Genomic DNA, 20,305 nt, shown 5'->3' on the forward strand with positions numbered 1-20,305 from the left:
ACAGCATTTCCCGAACTATCCTGGCCACAGGACGCATTGCTCCTTCTGTGTTTCCCCCGCCAACTTTCGTGCTCCTCGGGGAACACCCGTGGGTGTCTGGCAGAGCCGCGTATCCGTGGGGCCTGCTTTGAAAGTGCAGACTTAGAACACACCTTCTCCAGAGCCACAGGAGCCACAGAAAAGACCAGAACTCGCTCCTCACTCAGGCACACGTCACATCCCTCCTCCGCCCACCACTCATTCATCAACAGGGTTCGGGGCCAGGCGCCCAAGGAGCAGGGACGAACCCGAGGGCCTTCCTGCTTCGCCAAGCGCCCTGTACCACCGAGAGGGTGAGCGATGCCCGCAGGTTACGGACGGAGCAGAAAGGCACCCACGCACGCAGTGTCCCGGGCCCCCAAAGGCCCGACTTCCAAAGCTGCTTTGTGAAAGGTGGTTTTTGAAGTCTCCCACAGAGTCTCCATGGGGAGGCAGCCGGGAAGCAGCTGAAGGGGAGGGCTGCAAGGCGGGCGGGGGGCTCGACATGGGGGGCGCTGGACAGCCGAGCTTTGGTCGGGAGCCCGCCGTGTGCCGGCACGGCCCCGGGAGCGGTGTGTGCCCGTGCGCCGCCTTGACTCGGCAGATGTCCACAGGCTGCGTCACACGAACCGGGGGCCGGAGACACCCACCGTGGCGAACGTGAGCCGGTCTACGTCCAGGTGAGCCGGGAGACGGCGCCTCCCCAGTGACCCACGAGGAGGGTGTGCAGCTGTGGGAAGCCGGAAAAAGACACAGCCGAGGGCCCAAGGCCAGATCCCTGACTCCCAGCCCCGAGGACCCCCGCAGAACAAGCGGGCCGAGGGACAAGGAGTTTAAACCCCAGCCAATCCCAGTAGAACGTTCCTGATGAGCCCGAGAGAGAACAAGGCTGGCAGAGGGCAGGCAGAGCGCTCGTGATGGGTGAGGGACGGTGGGGAAGGTGCGGCCGGAGGGGGACGGAGCAGGCTCTGGCCACGTGGGCTCTCCTCGGGACAGCAGCGTCCAGCCCCCGCCTGCCACCCCAGCACCAGCTAATTCCATCACAGGCCACCCCCTTCCCGGCAGGCTGACGACCAATGAGCACACCCCGTCCCCGCTGCCCCCACCCCTCCTCGGAGGGGGGCTTGGAGCAGCTCCAGACAAAACCTGTCCTCTGCTGGTTTCTCCGTCCCCTCGCCAGAAAGTGCCAGAAGGCCGCTGTCCCTGGAGGAGCTCAAGCGGCTGGGGGCGGGGCTCCCGTTCCCGTTAGCAGCTGATGGCTCCGTGAAACCAGCAGGCAGTGCGGCCAAGAGCGGGCCGATGGCCTTCAGAGCGTGGCCTCAGAGGCGACAGCTCAGCCCTGGGGGCTGCCCTCTGCGTCCCCGGGCCTCCTGGTGCCCCCAGCACCCCCAGAACGCTGCTGGGACACCCTCCTGCTGGTGCCACCGTCTGGGCCCCCTCTCCCCAGACACACAGCCTGCTCCCGGTCGCTGCCGTGACAGACTTACACGCACTCAGTGACCTCACAGACCCTTCACCCCGCGGCTCCAGAGGTCACGAGTCCTAAGATCAAGGGGTCAGCCGGGCCGGTTCCTCCCCGAGGCCCTGGGAACAAACCCACTTGCTGTCCGTCCCGGCTCCAAGGGGCCGCCTGCTTTCCTTGGCCCATGGCCCCTTCCTCCAACAGCAAAGGGAGCGGTGCAGCGTCTCCTAATTGTATCCTGACTGCTGCCCTCTTACAGGGACCCTCGGGGTGACCCGGGGGCCACCCAGATGACCCGGGATAACCGCCCCATCTGCAGGTCCTCGATCACACCGGAAGTCCCTTCGCCATGTAGCTAACAGGGTCACAGGCTCTGCACCTCGGGCCTCTGCACTTGTCTGGCAGCTGCATCCCACTGCGGTGGACACTGGCCCCAGTAAAGGTTGCCACCCATCAGTAAACCCATCAAAAATGTTTTTCAAAAATACCAAAACCGCCTTTTCCAGGGGCACACTCTCGGCCCTCCTGACCCCGCCGTACTTCGGTTCTAAAACAAACATCACTGAGGGGGTCCCCAAAGGCCCCTATAGAGCAGTGCACACTGCCACGTCGTTCACGACGGTGACACGTTCGGAACGGCCCGAACAAACGAGGACACGTTGACACAACGCAACACGTGCAGGCTCAACAAGTGGTGGGACAGGGGGCCCGGATCCACGGACAGGGAGCAGCGGCCATGACAAGGGGCTAGGGGGAAGTGGAGTCACAAAACAGGGTGTTTAGAAGGGTCTTTTTAATTTAAAATACATACCTAGACAGAGGGCAGCTACAGCTGATAGAGAGAGGGGAGGGGAGGTAGGCAGGTAGATAAATGAATTAGGTAGGCGGGTAGGTAGGTAAGCAGGTACCAAGAGAGAGGGAGGGAGAAGGGAGAGAGGGAGAGCGGACAAACATTTACTGAGCACCTACTATGCACCAGGCGTGACGCTACGTGCAGGGGACGCAGCAATGGACAACACGCAGCACCCACTCGTGAGCCGACATTCCAGTGGGGGCACTTCACATGGGGGTGGAAACTTCATTGACGCCCAGAGCAGGTGGCAGAGCCACAGGTGCGCCAGCTCGCTGCACCCTGAGCGATGCCGCCCAGCAGCGGGTGCAGTCCGGGAGGGGCCGGACAAGCGCTGGGCGGTGGGCAGAGGCTCCGTAGAAGCCCCCAAATGCAGGGGCTCAACAGCCCGTCTCCCCTCTTCTGTGTACATCCGAAATTTTCTGAAATAGACTCCGGAGGACAAGTGAGGAAGACAGCTCCGGAGCCAGACGGCCCGGGTCAAAGCCCAGCCCCCCCGCTCTGGGAGTGGGGCGCGTTCCCCTCTCTTCACGGCAGTGTCTGGGCAGACAGGCATGCGTGCCAGGCCCCCTCCCCCCGCTCCCCGCCAGAGCTCACCAGGAGCCGGCGGAGTCACGGCTCTGACAAGTCCTGCAGCAGCGGGGGAGGGCTCCCTGTGCTCAGCACGGCGCCCAGTCCTCAGCCCGAGGCGTCCCTGTTGGGGTCTAGGCCTCAGAAACGTGCCTTGAGGTGAGGACAGCGATCTGTTAGGACGAAAAGCTGACTGAAGGCCCTGGCTGGTGTGGCTCAGTGGATGGAGCCCCCACCTGCTAACCAAAGGGTTGCTGGTTCGATTCCCAGTCAGGGCACACGCCTGGGCTGCGGGCCAGGTCCCCAGTACTGGGTGCACGAGAGGCAACCACACATGGATGTTTCCCTCCCTCTCTTTCTCCCTCCCTCCCCTTCTAAAAATAAATAAATAAAATCTTAAAAAAAAAGAGCAAAGGGGATTGAAGAAGCGAGTCAGGGTGGGGTGGGGTGGGGTGGGGTGGGGTGGGTAGCCAAGCGAGGGGGCTGTCCCTCCATCAGAGTGGGGGCGCAGGGTATTTATACGCTCACACACACATGCTCCAGTCACCCAACGACTGTGCCCAGGATGGGGGCTGTGAGCTCCCTGCTCAGCAGGGCCACAGGGTCACAAAGGGGAGCCTTCCCCAGAGAGATGCCGGGGCTGGAGCTCCCGGGAACCCACAGGAAAGTGGCAGCGGGAGCGGGGACAGGAGGAGATGACAGGGTGGGAGGGCTCTGGCAAGTCCTGGGGGCCCTCCCTCCTGCTTGGCCTCTCTCTGCCAGCAGCTTCTAGAAGGAACGGTCCGCAGTCCGCAGACGCACAGACTCTGCCAGCCCGCCCGCCCGCCAGCCTCCGCTCCGTGGCCCTGTTTAGCTTTTATGCTAATGCAGCCGCTCCCCTGCCAGTTCCTTCGGGGCAGAGGTACTGACCTCTTCCCGCTGCCTGCCAGCGTCCTCCAGGCCTGGCGTCCCTGCAGGGTGGCGGGGGCACACGCGTCTCTGAGCAGCGCAGGAATCAGTTCACTGTTCCTTTAAGCTGAGGAGCGCCAGAGCTGGCTGGGGGCGGGTGGCAGAGACATGCCCCCACCCCCTCCTCGGAAAATGTGAGGCCCGTGCATATTTAACCAAGTACCAACTTTCTGTGCAGATGGAGCGTAAACCAATGACATCAACAGACCCCCCTCCCGGGCCTCTCCTTAGAGCTGTGTGCAGCCCACAGCCCCCGGGTGAGCGACATCAGGGGCAGGTCATGCAGGTGAGGCCACCGAAGGCCTCTCTGACCACTGCTGTCCCTCCCGGGTCTGACCTCCATCCATCCATCATTACGGTCAGCTGACCCGGGAGCTTTCACGGCGGCAGAATGTGGCCAGAAAAGATGACCTCTTTCTCTGCGCTAAGCCCTGAGAACAAAATCCACACCGGGTCCTGCAGGATTGGCTCCTGCTGGCATTCCCCCACCTCCCCACCCTCCACCCCACCCCCGGTTCAGTCCCCTCAAGCCCCCCAGCCTTCTCTCTGGGCCTTGAAACCACCAACCCGGTTCCTGCCTCAGGGCCTTTGCACTCGCCACCCCTGCGACCCAGAGCGCCTCCTGCTGGCTCCTTCTGGTACTGGGACCCCATCTCAAAGGTCTGCTCCTCTGGAGGTCCTGACCAGCACCCCCCACCCTTCACAATCCAGCCTCCAACCTCTTGTATTTTCTTCACAATACTTGCATTTCCTGAAAGTCTTTTGTTTTCTGAAGTATTGCCGGGAGAGCAGCGGCGATACCTGTCTTTGCTCACCACGTGCTCCTCCATGCCAAAAACAAAGTACGTGCTCAACAAACACTCGAGGCGATGGAAGAGAGGAAGGAGGGAGGGAAGGAAAGCCGGTGGGTGGTTAGCTCGGACACCTGCCCCCGTTAAAAAATGCGGGCCTCTTGAGAAAGACCAGGGACGGGAGAGGAGAATTTGTAAAAACGGTCTGCACCAGGGTGTGTGTGCTTTTTCTGCAGCAGCAGACGTGCAGGCCCGAAGCGGAGGCCGGGTCCAGCCTTTACCACGGGCCTTCGCCGCTCCAAGGGCTTCGGACGTGTTCTCACAGCTCCACCCATCCTCCCAAGAGCCTTCCAGGGCAGGGTCTGTGGTGAGACCCACTTTGCAGGCGAAGAAGGAGAGGCTCAGAGAGCGTGGGTGCCCACCCAGAGTCACACGGCCTGGCCCCGCCGACCCCAGCTGGCCTCTCTGGAGGGGTGGCCCGCCCCATTGCCCGGTGCCACGCTGCCCTCGGGGGGCCACACGCCCCCGCCACAACACCCCGAGGGCTGAGCCCTTCTCAGCCGCCCTGGCCGAGCCCGCCCTCCACGGGGGTGAGAAGAAAAATACCGGCAGAAGCAATCGCTTGGAGCCCTGCGGAGAAACTTCCCTATTGAGTTATTTAAATTAAATCTATTTATAATTTATACCCTGGCTGCTTCCAAAAGGGATTTGAGGTAGTTTATGAAAAGCGACACATAAAATAGAAAGGCTGTTAAGTAGGAAAAGAAGAATCAAGAGCGCCTCACGGGAGGAGGGGCCAGACAGTCCCCCGGACCCTGGGGCCTCGGAGAAAGGTGGTGGCGGGTGAGTCTGCAGGTCGGCTCCCTGGGGCCCGGGTAGCTGAGGCAAAAAGGGAATTTGTCACATCTCCGAGAGGCTCAGGGGAACTCGCAGCTGCCACAGCGGTGATGAGCAGTTACCTGGCGGGTGCAGCAGGACACGGGACGCAGGAGTCCAGCTGGCGGCCCTGCCTTCTCTGCTCCCAGCCGTCTTCAGCAAACTGACTCCACCCCCCGGGACCTGCAGGCACCTGCCTCCCCTCCCCCTGCTGGTACCATCTACCAGCCCTCGGGTCAGCCCACGGAGAGGACATTGTGCCCGGTCCCTGGCCTCCGAGAAGCCCACATCCTTTAGAAAGACGCCTTCTTCTTCTGCAGGGACCCCATTTGGCCACCCTCGCCTGCTGCCGGTGCACACAGCTGAGGTCAGACGCACCTCCTGAACTCTGGCTCTAAGGGTGGGGGTGTGATCCCAGATGGTCCAATCAAAGTCAAGCCTGTGGCTTTCGGTGGAACTTTCAGGAAAGAGACCCCCTCTCCCATGGGGACTGCTGAGCTGCCACCACGGGGGGACAGCCTGCCCGAGAGGAGCCAACGTATAAGAAAACAGAGCGAGAGACAGAGAGGGGATCCAAGTCCTGAGGACGCCATTCAAGCACCTGGATCCAGCCTTTCCTGAAGCTGGTACAGACCTGGCTTCTTCTGGTAAAGGGGTTACAACCTGCAGTACTGCACAGCAGGTAACAAGAGTGCAGGATCTCGCGATAAGTAACATGAAGTGACCGTATGACCAGCATTCCACACCTAGGATTACCCCCAAAACAAATGAAAAGAGGTGTCCACACAGGAACTTGTCCACGAGTGTTCACAGCAGCGCTATTCACAAAAGGCAGAAACAACCCAAGTGTCCATCCACAGGGGAATGGAGAAACAAACGTGGTCCATCCACACAATGGAATATTATTCGGCCTTGAACAGGAAGGAAGTACAGATCCCACCACAACATGGACGAACCTCCAAAACACACTCGGGGAAAGAAGCCAGACCCAAAAGGCAACATCTCGTATGATTCCATTCATATGGAGTGCCCAGAACAGGCACTCCCAGGGAGAGAGAGTCAACTGGGGGCTGCCAGGGGGTGGGGGGCGGGGCACGGGGCACCCCCTCTACAGAGTGCGGGGTTTCGCTTCGTGGTGACACAACACTGGAACTAGACGGTGCTGATAGTTGCCCAGGGTTGGGAAGGTCCTTAATGCCGTTGAACTTTAATCAGCTGCAATAGTTTGCTTTATGTTTTGTGTATTTGACCACAATTATAAACCAGTACAAAACTCAGAATGCTTTGTAAAAAAAAAAAAAAGGAAAAAAAAGGTGGGAGGCCTCTTCCAAGACACGGGTGAGGGGAAAGCAATTACAGAGCGACACGGGAGACGCGGTCCTGCTCACGGAAGAGAGCGACTCGGAGGTACCCGAACAGTGACGCGCTCCCAGGTGACAAGCCGGCAGACAGCCTTTGGGGCGGGGGTGGGGCGAAGGGAAGGGGGAGGGGAGGCTCCACCTCCGGTCCTTGGCAGGACGCACACAGGATCCTCACCCCACACGGGTGGTCCTCTCTCTCCGCCTCAGCTCCCCTCCCGTTCCCCCCCTTCGCTGGACTTCCTGGCCTTTTCTGGGGTCGTTTAGGGTCCTTCCCATTTTCTCTCCTTGAGAAGTCCCCCTTCCTCTGTGCACTCGGCCGGTGGGGCCGAGGCTTGCTCTGGGCAGCCCAGGGCAAGACGCCCGGCCTCAGCCCCCCAAACTCCCAGATCATCAGGGAGACCAACCCCCAACAGGCCACTCCCTGCAGCAGGCGGTGAGCCACAGTGGAAGCATCCACCATTCCGGTCCCCGGAGCTTGAGATTCAGAGATTCGGAAAATTCTGGAAAAGCCCCCGGGGAGACCCAGCCCTGTGGGCTCATTCAAGCCCTCCCACCCGCCGAGTCAGAACTGGGGGCGGGGCTTCCTCTTCCCGGGCAGGCGTGGGGGGCGGGGGCTTCCTCGCCCCTCTGTGCTCCAGGCCAGCCCCTTGGGCGCCCCACCAGGGCCTCGCCTCGGCGTCCCTGGCCTCTGGTCCCACAGGGGCCCTGGAAAAACCTCAGTGCCCCAGGTCAGGAAGCCTCTGTGTCCAGGGCAGCCCGGCTGGCCGGCGGCTCTCCAACCTGGAGCTGAAAGGAGCTGGGCTCGGGAAGGGAGTGAGACGCTGGTTGGGAGCCGCCACTTGGCCCGCAGCGCCGCCCTGCTGGCCGGCTGTGCGCACAAGGCGATGGTCTACCTGGGGACGCGTGAGCTTCTTCCGTGACCACCTGCGCCCTCCTGGCCCTCTGCCGGGCCACCTAGCTGTCGGTGCCAAGACATCTCTGTCCGCTGCTACGGCTAGGTGTTCGAGCCCCGGCCCACCGCGCTTCTCCTAATCTAAGTGTGAGTCACTGGGCCCCAGACCGAGGGCGCGGCGACGCACACAGCCAGCGTGCGGCGCAGGACGTAACGGACCCCCACCCCGCAGAGTACGGCTCCTGACAGAGGAGGCAGGGAGGGTCTGGCGCGGAACGCCACGCGGCAGCCGTGACTAATCCCCGCCTGGAGTTACACACGCACCTGGGCAGGCTCCCCAGGGACAGGACTGGCCGGTGCCTCTGTCCAGTTCTGGGCGCTTCGCACCTGGGCGCTTCTCACCAGGGCGCTTCACCAGATGCGAGGTGCTGACGCCCCTGAGGGCAGGAGCCGTGTTCGCAGACCCCTCTCCCTGTGGGCAAAGGTGCTGTGGGGAAAGGTGCACAAGCAGTGCGGACTGGACGAATCTGGGTGGCCTCGGGGAGCCCGCTCTGTGCACCTGCTGTGACTTCCGGGCAGGTGTCCGCAGCTGACGAGGACCCATGTCCCATTAACCAAGCCGGTGCATGAGTTCTGGCTCCTTCCAGAACCATGGTGGATGGTTGGCTGGCCGGACAAACCCCCGTCTCTTGGGGCCTCCATGTCCCACTTAGTACGGTAGACGGTGCTGGTCCTCAGGGGGGACTGAAGGCCACCTGGGGGACAGTCCCCAGACAGTCATGAAACTCAGCACTAGGTACTCGTCTTCTCTGCCCAACACTCAGGGGCACACACCTGAATCACTCATCCACTCACTCGTTCACTCATGCACCAAACATCCAACCTCCTCGGCTCTGAGATTCTGCAGTTTTTCCACATTATAATTTCTCTGGAACCAGGAGGCCTTGTGCCATCGACATCTTTGATCCGACAACCTAGAGCAGGGGTCCACAGACTAAGGCCCAGAGCCCAGTCCGTCCCACCACGTGTGTTTGTAAATAAAGTTTTATTGGAACACAGTCCCACCCATTTGTGTCCGTGCTGTGAGGGCTGCTTTTGTACACTGACGGCACGGCCGAGTCGTTGCCACAGAAACCGTACGGCCCCCAGAGCCACGAGTGTTCGCTGTCCCGCCCTCGCCAGAACAAGGCTGCCTGGCCCTCTCGTCTGGTGTGTGTGAAGTACCTGCGATGCGACCTGTCCGCACAGCGGTTAGAGGCCAGGGCGGCGGCCGCAGGGACGGGCAGGGCTGGATTTGAATCCTACTTTCCTCCCTGGCAGCCTCTGACACACTGGTCTCTGAGCCCCGGGCTCCCGATCTGCAAAATGAGGACGTGGTGAAGTTTAAATAAAATCCACACGCTAGTCACTCATTAACCAGAATCATCTCCTCTTTTTTTTTAGCGTCATTAGGATTACTGTTACTGGTGCCCGCCAGGCACTGGGCTGGAAGCGCCCGGGAGTGAAATAAGGGACAAATCAAGCTCTTTGCCTTTCAGGGGAACCTTCCACCGCAGGTACGAGAGAGGGGAAATGGGAAAATGGTGCACAGAGAGAGAGACATCCTGGGCAGGGGATTTGAGGGGCCAGGGAGCCAAAGGCAGCTCCCAATCCAGCAGGTGGGTAAATTTGGGAGGGCTTCCTGGAGGAGGTGAGGTCTATGCTCCAATCTAACGGATGCCCAGGAAGGAGCCGGTGTTCAAGCTAAGAGCAGGGGCCTTGAGACTCTGTCAGTTCTGGGGTTGAGTCCCCACTCCGGTACTTCCTGGCTGTGCAATCTTAACGAAGTCTCTTAACCATTCTGTACGTCTGTGTCCTCGGATGTAAACTACGGGTGATGACGAGGACGATGACAGCCACCGTTCCCGCTGGCAGTCACGCCGCCTGCCCCTGGCGGAGGTGGCAGAGTAGATCCCGAACCCGTGCCTGCCCGTCGTCTCCCATGGGCCCGGCTCTGGGGACGAGGTAGGGGTCAGACATAAGCCCGTCCTCAGTGTGGGGGGGAAGGCACACATACAGGAGTGAAGAACTGCGTGGTCGCAAGCTGGGTAAACACTCCACGACACACACAGAGAGGGGCCGCGGGTGCGGGGGTGGGGGGACGGCACTCAGAGCGGCCGGCTCACAGTTCCCGGCGGCAGGTGCGGCCCAGCCCCCAACCGGGCGGCGTCCCCCGAGGGCCGCACCCCCTCTTTCTGGCTGGTGCTTCACACCCTGTGCCTCGCTGCCGCACTGACCGGAGGCCCCTGGCCAGTGGCTGAGGGCGGTGTGCACCCACAGACAAACCCCGTCCATCCGTCCAGCCTGCAAAATGTTTTCTTTCACCAATGTTGACCTTGCTGCCAAAATTTAAAATTACAAACAAAAAACAAACAAACAAACAAAACCATCTCCAACGTCTACCAAAAACCTAGAAGCTCCAGCCACCCGGGATGAACAGGCCGATTTGCCGCACTCCCCACCTCGCCCTTAGGTGACGCACCCTTTAGGCCCCAGGTGCGCTGCCCCTGAGCCAGGCGCTGGCAGCTCTGCTGGCCGGGGATGACCTGATGGCCCCTCAGAGCACGCCGGCCCTTCTCACTGGGCAACAGGCCCTGAGCCCCTGCTGGCGTCGGGGTCGTCGGGCCAGTGGGGCACCCGCAGGCCCAGTGGGGCCGAGTCTCTCCCGCCAGGTCGCACGGGCCCTGGGTCCCTTTTCTAACAGTCCCGTGTCTCCTCCCGCCCTCCTGGACCCCATCAGGCCTGGCTGCCTCTCCCCAACCCCGCCCACGCCGCACACCTTCCAACAAGTCGCCTCATCAGAGTTCTCCCCCTTTCCACCCGCCTCTGAGCCGTGGGGTTGGGTACGTGGTGGACCTTGAAGACGCAGGAGTTGAAGGGATGGACTGCTGTCACTCTCCCGGAGACTAGGAGCCCTCAACAAAGGGGTGGTCCCTGGAGCCCGTGCCTGCACCCACGGCCCGCCCCCAGCCTCACAGACCCGGGACTGGGCCCCCGAACCCTCATCCCCCCAGGAATCACACTAGCTCCCCTTCCCAGAATTCGCCAGGCCACTCGGCGTGCCAGTGTCGTCCGCTCCACAGCAGCATAAACAAAGCGTGTTTTAAATCACGTCAGGGTCTGGGAACAGCGTTCCCTGCCAGGTGTCCAGGAGGCAGCTGCGGCCGCCGTCAGGTACTTTAACACGGCCCCAGAAAGCCCCGGGCAGACGCCGTCGAAGCCGCGGCTCCTGTTGCTGTGTTGGGTGACAGGCGGGGGCCATCACAGGGGCGGCGGGGCCCAGCTGAGCTCCTGCACCTTCGAGGGCAGAAGCAGAGCAAAGAGCTGCCGTCACCTGCACCTGCACCTGCCTTGGGCACCCACAGAGGACGGTGCTGCGAAAAAGCACCGGGGCCTCCTGAGCCCGCTGCCCTCCATCCATCAGGGCACGGGGACGACAGATCCTCCCGGGATGCGTGTCGGTCGCCTACTGCACAGGACACTGTGTCATCCAGTTTGCAGAGGACTTTGCTGAGGCCCGAGACGGCAGGCGCTCCCCCGGAATCGCAGCACTAGCCGGGGGACCAGCCGAGTGTGAGCCCCCTGAGTCTGTGATGGCCGCCGGCCACAGCGACCCTGACATTGGAGGGTGGCAGCCCCGGAACGGCCAGGCCCGGCCTCGGGGAGTCGGGTCCTGCTTGGAGAGCACCCCCCGCCCCGCCCCACTGCTGCCGGCGGAAGCCACCAGACTGTCAGGCGGCGAGGTGCGGAGCTCGGCGCCTCCGTGGGTCCCTCGAGCCGTCTGCGTGCCTGGGGCCCCTCGGAGGACTGGTGGACGCAGGTAGAGATGAGGCCAGCCTGGCGGGGAGTGGGGGGACGATGGCATCCTAACGCGGACAGCCCTGTTTCTGCCGGAGCAGGACGTGACACAAAGCCCGGGGTCGGAGAATGGCGCCCAGGGCTCGGCCCCCCACGACACACTGAGGGGGCGCATACTGGGCGCCTGCCCATGCGGGGTGCTGGGGGCCGAGGTCCCTGCCCACGGAGAGCTCACAGTCCCGTGAGGGAGCACAGAGAACAGACTCATGCCAGGGGCCCCAACGAGAGAGCGTGCCTGAGCAACCTGGGTGTCCCCGGTCCCCACCACCCCCGGTCCCCTGCCGAGAGACCGCCGAAAGATGCACATTCCGAACAGCCAGACGGGTTGGGTCAGACACGCGCGGGCAGACAACCCCTCCCGTCGGCCCGCACGACCTTCGGATGGGGCGACAACGGAATCGACGCCCGAGGAAGTCAGTCCCCACTCCCAGCACGAAGAATCTTTTTGTTGTTTGTTTTCGGTCAAAGACGTGTGTTTAGACAGAGGGGACCCAATGGCGTCTCCGTGGCGACCGTGGGTGTGACTCCCGACAGAGCTGCTGCTCTGGCGGGCCGGCCGGTGCTGACGTCCCCCCCAGGTCTCCCCCTGACACGGGAACTCGGCGTCCGGTGAGCTCCTGCCGGCCCTTGAGCACCGGAGAAACCGGAGGAACGGGGCTTCCTCCTCGCCTCCTCTCCCGCTCGCGTTTCCTTCCGACGTTCCCCCACGCGGCCTCCCCAAGACACTCGCCTGCCCCGACACGGTGTAACCTTTCTTTTCCTCCTTCCGTTCGCTCTGGTTTCGTGTCTTCATGTTTTAAGCGGGCACGCCACCTCTCTCCTCAAGGCGGAGGAGCCGATTTCCCCCTCCTGGAGCCTGACTTCCCGGCTCCTCTTCTGCGTCTCGGTGGAGGGGGGCGACTGGGCCTCCCAGGGGACTGGGGCCAGCCCTGGCTTGTGTCTGTGGCCCTGGAGTAATGTTTAATAGCTGTCCCGCTCACTCTCAAAAGTTTTCCAGTGTGAGCGACAAACTGGATGGTCTTTCTGCCTCTTGGGTGAGGTCCACCCCCACCCCCCAAAAACCTCTCTAAGTGGGCCCCTGATGGCACTCTGTTTCCAGACAATTGGGTCTTTTCCCTCAGGGGGGACCTTACTTTGAAATTTACTATTTCATTTGAGAGCAGAGAATCTGTTTTGTTTCCCACGTGTACTACACAGTGCCGGGGACAGGGAAGCAACTGAAAAAGTATGGGATAGATGGGTGGGTGGGTGGGTGGGTGGGTGGATGGTGGGATGGGTGGATGAAGGATTGGGTAGGTGGGAGGGTGAATGGACGGACAGATGGGTGTATGATGGATGGATGGGTGGATGATGGATGGATGGGTGGATGGATGGCTGGATGGATGGAAGGATGGATAGATGGATGGAAGGAAGGATGGGTGGATGGTATGAGGGATGAAGGAATGGGTGGGTGGGAGGATGGATGGATGGATGGACAGATGGGTGGATGATGGGTTGGTGGATGGACGAATGGACGGATGGATGGTGTGGTAGATGGTGGAGTGGACTGACAGGTGGTGGGATGGTGGGATAAATGGCAGGAGGAACAGGTAAATGCATGGGTTTTAGGAAAACCAGTTAGGAACCGATGACAATCCTCCAAGTGACAACAGTGGAGACAAGTGGATGATACGGAGAGGTCCTTCGGGCTGTCCTTTGCCAATTCCCGCTCGAGGAAAAAGGATGGAAGAGTTTCCGGTGCGCATTTTACTTAGATCTCAGCGGTCAGTGTGCGCCCCGCAGAGAGCTAGCCCTGAGACAGCCCCGGCCGTCTGCGTGGGGGTCCCAGTGCTCTCTGTGAGAAGCCGTGGACGGGCCGTCTCCCCAGGGCGGCTCTGTGGGAGATTCTGAGCTGCGTGTTCCGGCCGAATCTGAAGGCTCCCAGTGGCCGGGTCCACGGGGAGCTCGTCTCCCTTCTCCTCCCTGTTGGGGACGGGGGGACAGGCAGCAGCGGGGTGAGAGAGCCCGGTCACCTCCCTCCGTCCCCTGGCCGCACCGTGGTGGGTCTGCACTTCCTCTGGGACTGCACCGCTCACGTGAGAAAATGGGATTCTCAGCGAAGAGCAAGTTCAAGCACATTCATTCTTAAATGAGCATGTTGCTTCTGGACGCCGGTCCTCAGGCTTCCTAGAAATGTTTTCCAGAGCGCTGGCGGCAGGGGCTGGGGGAGCAGGGGCGGGGGGCATTGCTCCATGACGCACCCTCGGGTCTCCGGCCCTCTCTCCACAGAGCGGCAGCCTCCCAAGTCCTCGCGGCGCAGGCAGCAGGAGTGGAGGGGCGCAGAAAAAGGGCCCGCTGGAACCGTCGGCACATGCATCACCGAACTGTAACTGGATAATGTTATTGCAGCCTTTAACTGGCACGTCTACTCTGGAATGCTTATAACTACCGTAAATCACCGGGCCGCCAAGCCAGGGCAGCGGCCCCACGTAGACATTCCAAGGAAAACGTATAAAATAAATAAAACAATCACACAGCATCAACATTCCATTCCCCGCTAGAGAACGGAAAATGTAACGGCCCCCGTGTGCCTGCGGGCGCCCAGCCGTGAGGACGCTGGACGCCCAGGCAGCCGGGGCCCCCTCGCCGGCTGTCAGGAGAGACGTGGGGTGGGAAGTGAGCTGTGGAGGCAGGGGGGACACAACGCCTGACCCCCACCTGGCTCCCTGTCGCCGCTGGGGCTGGCGCACCTGCATGGGGGCAAAGTGATCCCACGGCGACAATCCGGTTGCCCGTGTTGGGGGGTGGGGGCGGGGAGGAATCACAACACTTGTACTATTTCCCTCCTCAAGGCTTCTGTGCTACGTACCTCATCTACCGAAAAAGAGAGCTTCGCTGGCCCCAGGCACAAAATTCTGTGGATTTCCAAACGGCTGGATCTCTGACCTGAGCGATTGTTTCGGGGCGTGAAGTACTTTTAGGTTCTGACCGGAGGCTGATCAAGTGCCCATCGAAACGGATCCTGGCTCGGTAAACAGCCGGTCAGTCGGCGAGACTCCGCGGGGCCTCGGTGTGACATCGGTCGCCCTGGGGTCCAGGACGCCTCGGCCCCTGTGGGACGGACTCCCGGGGCCTCTCTCCACCTGCGTGCTGGGACGGGCGGCGGTCACCGCAGGCACTCCTGCCACGGTGCCTTTCTGCTGTGTTTGAGAAACCCCTCGGAGCCCCCTTCCCTGTCTTAGGGCCTTTGAGGTAGAATGGGCAAACTCGGGCAATAAAACTGATCAAAAGCTGAACATTAACAACCACCGAGAGGAAGCCCCAAGTACATGAACACGAGAACTCCCAGAGGCCCAGCACTAACCGCAGAGACACTGGGCCCATCCCAACCCTCTCCGAGTCGGGTGGGTGGGCAGAGCGTCCTCTTCCCTGGACCTCACTTTCGGAAGAAAAATGCAAACTGTTCCTGCAAACTCCTGGCCGAGAACTCATCCTTTTTTAGCCCTGGACAGAAGGACGAAGGACGAGAACAGACATTGGACCGACCCTCCCTTCTTTCCTGGGGCGCTGCAGACCAAGTAGGCTCCCGGAGCGCTCCCCCCTCGGCCTCCGCTGGTCCGGGCTTGGAACGCCGGTGTCCGTGGACGGTCAGTCGGTCGGTCGGAGAGGGCAGGGCTCGGCGGGCGGCCCCGCGCCCTTGGAGCCTCTCGGATGACGGGCCGACCGACAGGCCCCCTTTCCCCCTGCGCCGGTCCGTCCCAAATGCCCTGCTGTCTGCCAGGGAACAGGGAAGACGTGGGGCCTGACCTGCACCCGCGTCTGAGCAAACAGACGGGATCGCAGACCGCATGATTCCAGGTGCGGCTGCTTGGCCTGCTGGACCGCAACTACGTTTCGGGAAACCGGCTGCTCCTTGCGGAGGAGAGCCCTCGACCCTTCTCTGTCCGTCCCTGGCCTCCCCGCGCAGCCCTGGGGTGGCTTATGGGTCCGGGGACCCCAGTGGGCACACGGTCCGCGCAGACTTTAAACCCTGGGTCGGAAGTGGCCCCGGACACGGAGGGGGGCCGCCGGCGAAGTTCATGGACATCCAGCCGGAGCGGGCCAGCGAGCCAGCGCTAGGCGGGGAGGGAACTCGGCCTCGTGGGTGTCCGATTGCTCCATGAGCAGGTTTTCTGCCCCCTGCAGCCCCCGCCAGGATGAAGACGTCCATGTTTCTGGGACACCTGCCCCCGTGACCCGCCCCCTCCACTCTCCGTGGAGTGATGCCCTTTGGCCAATCACGTACACTGGATCGGGGCGTTGTCCCCGCGCAGGTGGCGGGGTGGGGGAGGCAGCCAGCCCCCGACACAGCGGCTGAAGTCCCCCCCCAGTGGGTTCTTACGTGCAGGTGGGGGCTGGTGTCGTGTAACCAGCCAGGTGGGGGGGTAAGAGGTAAATGAAAAACCAACAGGTGACCCCAAGTGACCCCCACAGTGACAGAGGCAGTGTCCCAATGCCGCTAAGAACCCCACTGAGTGCTACCTGGGGGTGACGCCACTCTGCTGCAGCTGGGGTAAACCAGGGTGACCCTGTCCTGTCTGGGAAGCTTTACCACGGCCGGGGAGCGACGGCAGGGAGGGGGTGGGGGGTGGGGGTCTCGTCTGTACCGACGAGGGCCGAGATGCACATCTGAGACGATTTAACCAGCAGGCCACACAGGTGAGAGCACCCGTGGGGGTATTTTGTGCCTGAGAACGTCGGGGAGGGCGGTCCCCCAACTTCTCTCTCCTGTAACTCCTCCTCTCTGGTTCCAGGGACGCAGGCGGGCGGGGCCAGCCAGGTGGGGCTCCTTCAGCGCGTGGCAGGGAGACGCAGCGTGAAAGGCAGGTGATCTTCGGAAACCACCCTCAATCCCACTTTAAACTGCGCGGAAACACCAAGACAGCGTGTGTCCCCTCTCCCCTGTTGAGGGAAGAGAGGGAAGGCAGGAGGCCGGCCGAGGCCGCCCGCCTCGGGGGTCTGCGGGGCTCCCAGGAGCAGGGGCTGGCGGCCTTTCGGGTACCGAGGTGGGTCCCGCGGGCCCCGGGCGCAGGCCGGAGCGGCGGGCAGCGGAGCGAGGTGGCCGGGCCCATCAGAGCGGCCCAAGGTCCCCAGCTCCGCGGTGATCTCTCAGAAAGGCTTCGCCTCGGCGGCAAGGTGTCAGGCGGCGGCCAAGTTCTTGAGAACGTTCCTCTCTCTTGACGGAATGTCCAGCGGGACTTCCAGGGGCACACGTCACAACCCAAGTATGCGCTCCTTCGGGCAGTAAACCGCAGCTACGTGTGCTCTCCCCGCCCCCACCCCAGGCCTCCAGGACTCCTCACCGCGGCCCTCATCTGCTGTTCCGAGAACGAGCAAACACACGGACGAAGGAATGAACGAACGGACCCCGGTCGGTGTTCCCTTTGAGCGCAGCGCCGCGCCCTCCCCGGCGGCGGGATGAAAGGTCGGCGAACCTCCCAGACACAGAGGGAGCCCTGTCGTCTGCGGTGGCGGCGCGGGGCCGAGCGGGCTGTTATTTCACGGGCACCACGAGGAGCCCCCGTGTGCGGGCGGGTGGGTGGGCAGGAGGTGCTCAGGGGTAACGGACCCCCGAGGAGCAGAGGCTGGCTTCGCAGATCCCCGGGCGCCCACCAGGAAGGGCAAAGAGTGGGGGAGAGTGAGGGGGTGGGGTGGGGGGAAATGCGTGTTGGAAACCAAGAATTGATCTGCATGATTTTCCTTCAGCCTCAGTCCTGGGGCCCAAAGCAGGCAGACCGGAGGTGCTGCCCCCCAGCTGGGGAGGGGCCCGACCCCCGAGGAAGCCTTGCGGAGATGGCCGCGTGTCCTTACCCGCGCACCCTCTGGAGGGGCCACAGGCAGGGATGCCTAAGCAGCGCCTCAAGCTCAGCAGCGTGAGGACCTCGGGGCCATCTCGGCGGCAGCAGGGGAGGGCTGCCGGTGGGGCTGGTGGGGAGCGGAGGTGGGAGGAACAAGCTTTGGAAGACCCTAGCGCTGTGGTCGGTGCGGGCCCAGCAGCCAGGGGTCCGTCACCAGCTTCCCTCGGAGACACCAGGACTGGCCCAAGGTCACAGAGTGAGCTGGGAAGAGACAGCCCGCTCCCGGCTCTGTCCCTAACGAGCGGAACCCTATAAAAAAGAAGAAAATGACTCTGGGGATGTGAACCAAGGAGCCAGGCTATAAACCCACTCTCCGCACAGCGGCCGGCCGATCTTCCGAAAATGCAAATCGGACGCCTCTGCCGCCCGCACGGTGCCCTTCGGAGGTGCCCCGTGCCCTCGGGGGAGCGACCCGCGCCCTCAGCCCGGCCTCGGGGCCACATGGTCCGCAGCCCGGCGACATCCGGATGCCCCTGCCAGCCTTTGCCCCCACCCCCGCTGTCCACGGGGCCCCTTCGAGTTCTCTCTGTCTCCGTCTCCCTCCCTCCCTCACCCAGCAACTCAGCTGTGCATGCAATCAAGGCTCCGAAGCATCGCCTTCCTCCCTGGCCTCGTCTAAACACCAGGGAGACGTGGGGGACCAACAGGCACAGCCCTGTCCCCTCAGGGATCCCAGCGAGGGGGGGAGTCAACCAAGTAATCTCACAAATATTGCGATTGCAAGGCTGTGTGTGTGTGTGTGTGCGTATCTCTTTGCATTATTATATTTGTGTGATCATATGAACACACATATGTATGTACACACACACACACACACACACACACACACACTCTCTCTCTAGAGGTCTGTCCAGAAAAAGCCCAGCCATTGTTGCTATAACGAGAAGGTCTGCACGACTTCCATGTCACCTGGCAGCCCAGGAGAGGGGACTGGAATGCGCACGCATGAACAACGACAACTTCACCGTACTCGTCGGTGGGGGTGGTAGACGCCGTTGAGTGAGCGTGTGTGCACTCTGCGGCTGTCACACTCAGAATGGCCGAGCGAGCAGAGCGATGAAACTGCATCAGAGTTGGTGATAAGCGTCCGAGTTCCTCTGCAGAAAGTGTTCAGATGACTCAGAAGGCCGCAGCTGCGGGCGGCGGGTGATGGGCAGCTCATCACAGTGCGCCCACTCATGCGTCAGGCCTGAGTTTTCTGGCGAAGCATCAAATCACCCAGGTGACTCAGCTCCCCTACAGCTCAGATCCGGCACCCTGGGACGTCTGGCTCTTCCGAAAACTAAAATCACCTTTGAAAGGGAAGAGATTTCTGACCATCAGTGAGACGCAGGAAAATACAACGTGGCAGCTGACGGCGAGTGGCAGAGCATCCCAAGGCGCCTACATTGAAGGGGACTGCGGTGCCATTGTCCTGTGTACAGCGTTTCTTGTATCTTCTTCAATAAATGTCTCTATTTTTCCTATTACATGCCTGGATACTTTCTGCACACACACACACACACACACACAGAGGGGACTGAGGGCATCGGAGAGGCCCTGCTTTAGAGAGGGGTGGGGGGACTTCCCCGAGAAAGGGAACTTGGGGGACTGAAGAGGGACCAGAGGCAGAGGCAGGGGGGACAGGTATGCCCCGGGTACGCCCCAGGGTGGGCCCGGAGCCCGAAGGAAGGACAGCCTGATGCGGGGGGCCGAGAGGGGCCAAACTGAGAGAGCCCGGGGGGGGTGGGCAGTGGTCCCAGTCCGGACGTGCGGGGCCAGGCCCGCCTCTGCGGTCTCGCTCGGACCCTCCGTGTGGGACAGCCCATCGTGACGGCGCGCTTCCCCAGTGCTCCGTGGGCAGGTGCTCGCCCTACCGCCGCCTGCCCCACTTCTTCCCCGCCACAGCCCTGGGAGGCGGCAGGCGCAGGCAAACTGCGGACTGCTGACACGCAGAAACTTGCCCAGTTCCAGTTCCAGCAGCTGGGACTGGAACCCGAGACTCCGGGACCCCTCCTGCCCCCATCCCAGCACCTGCGCACACAGAGCCAGCCCAGGGCGGACGCCGAGGAGGACGAGCGAGGGCGTAATGAATGCATGAATGCGCGGCCTCGGCCGTGCCGGGGGCTCACTTCCCGGGGGGGGCGGGAGGGGATGGCTGCTCCCTTGCTCACGGCCCTGCTGTCCCTGGGCTGAGAGAGAGCCTCCGGGAGGGAAGCGTCAGAGGAGAAACGGCCCGTCCCCGGAGGGGCAGGCGCACGGCCACCGGGAGCCTGCAGGGGCAGCGGGCACTTTGGAGAGTGTGGGCTGGCTCTTGCAGATACGAAAGGCCAGCTGACACCCACCGACACGGGGTGTGGGCTGGTGTCGCTCCAAGGGAACCTAAGACAACACCGTGAGACTGCGGACTTGGGGGGCAGGTGGGGGGCAAAGAGGAAGGGAAGTTGGGGGAGAGTCCAGAACACCCATCCTCCCTGCCCCACCCCCATGCCCTGAGAGCCAGGTGAACCCGATGGGCTGGGCTTGACCGAGTGGGCGGCGGCCTGAGAGGCACCGTGCCCAGGCGTCCCACAGGTCAATGACACCAGGATGCAAACGGCCACCTGGGAGTGGAGAGCATGTCACCAGAGGTAGTGAGGTGGGGCTCAGGGACAGGGCGCGCGACCTGGGCAGCCCCTCGGGGCCCCCCACTCAGAAAAGGGTCTGCACTGGGTTTGACGTTCTGCTGTTGCTGCCTTGAAACTCTTACTGTTTTTCCAACTCGTGTCCCCACACTTCCGTTTTG

Source organism: Phyllostomus hastatus, unplaced genomic scaffold, assembly GCF_019186645.2.
Source record: "Phyllostomus hastatus isolate PE091 unplaced genomic scaffold, TTU_PhHast_1.1 phas_contig_17, whole genome shotgun sequence".
NCBI classification, from domain to species: domain Eukaryota; kingdom Metazoa; phylum Chordata; class Mammalia; order Chiroptera; family Phyllostomidae; genus Phyllostomus; species Phyllostomus hastatus.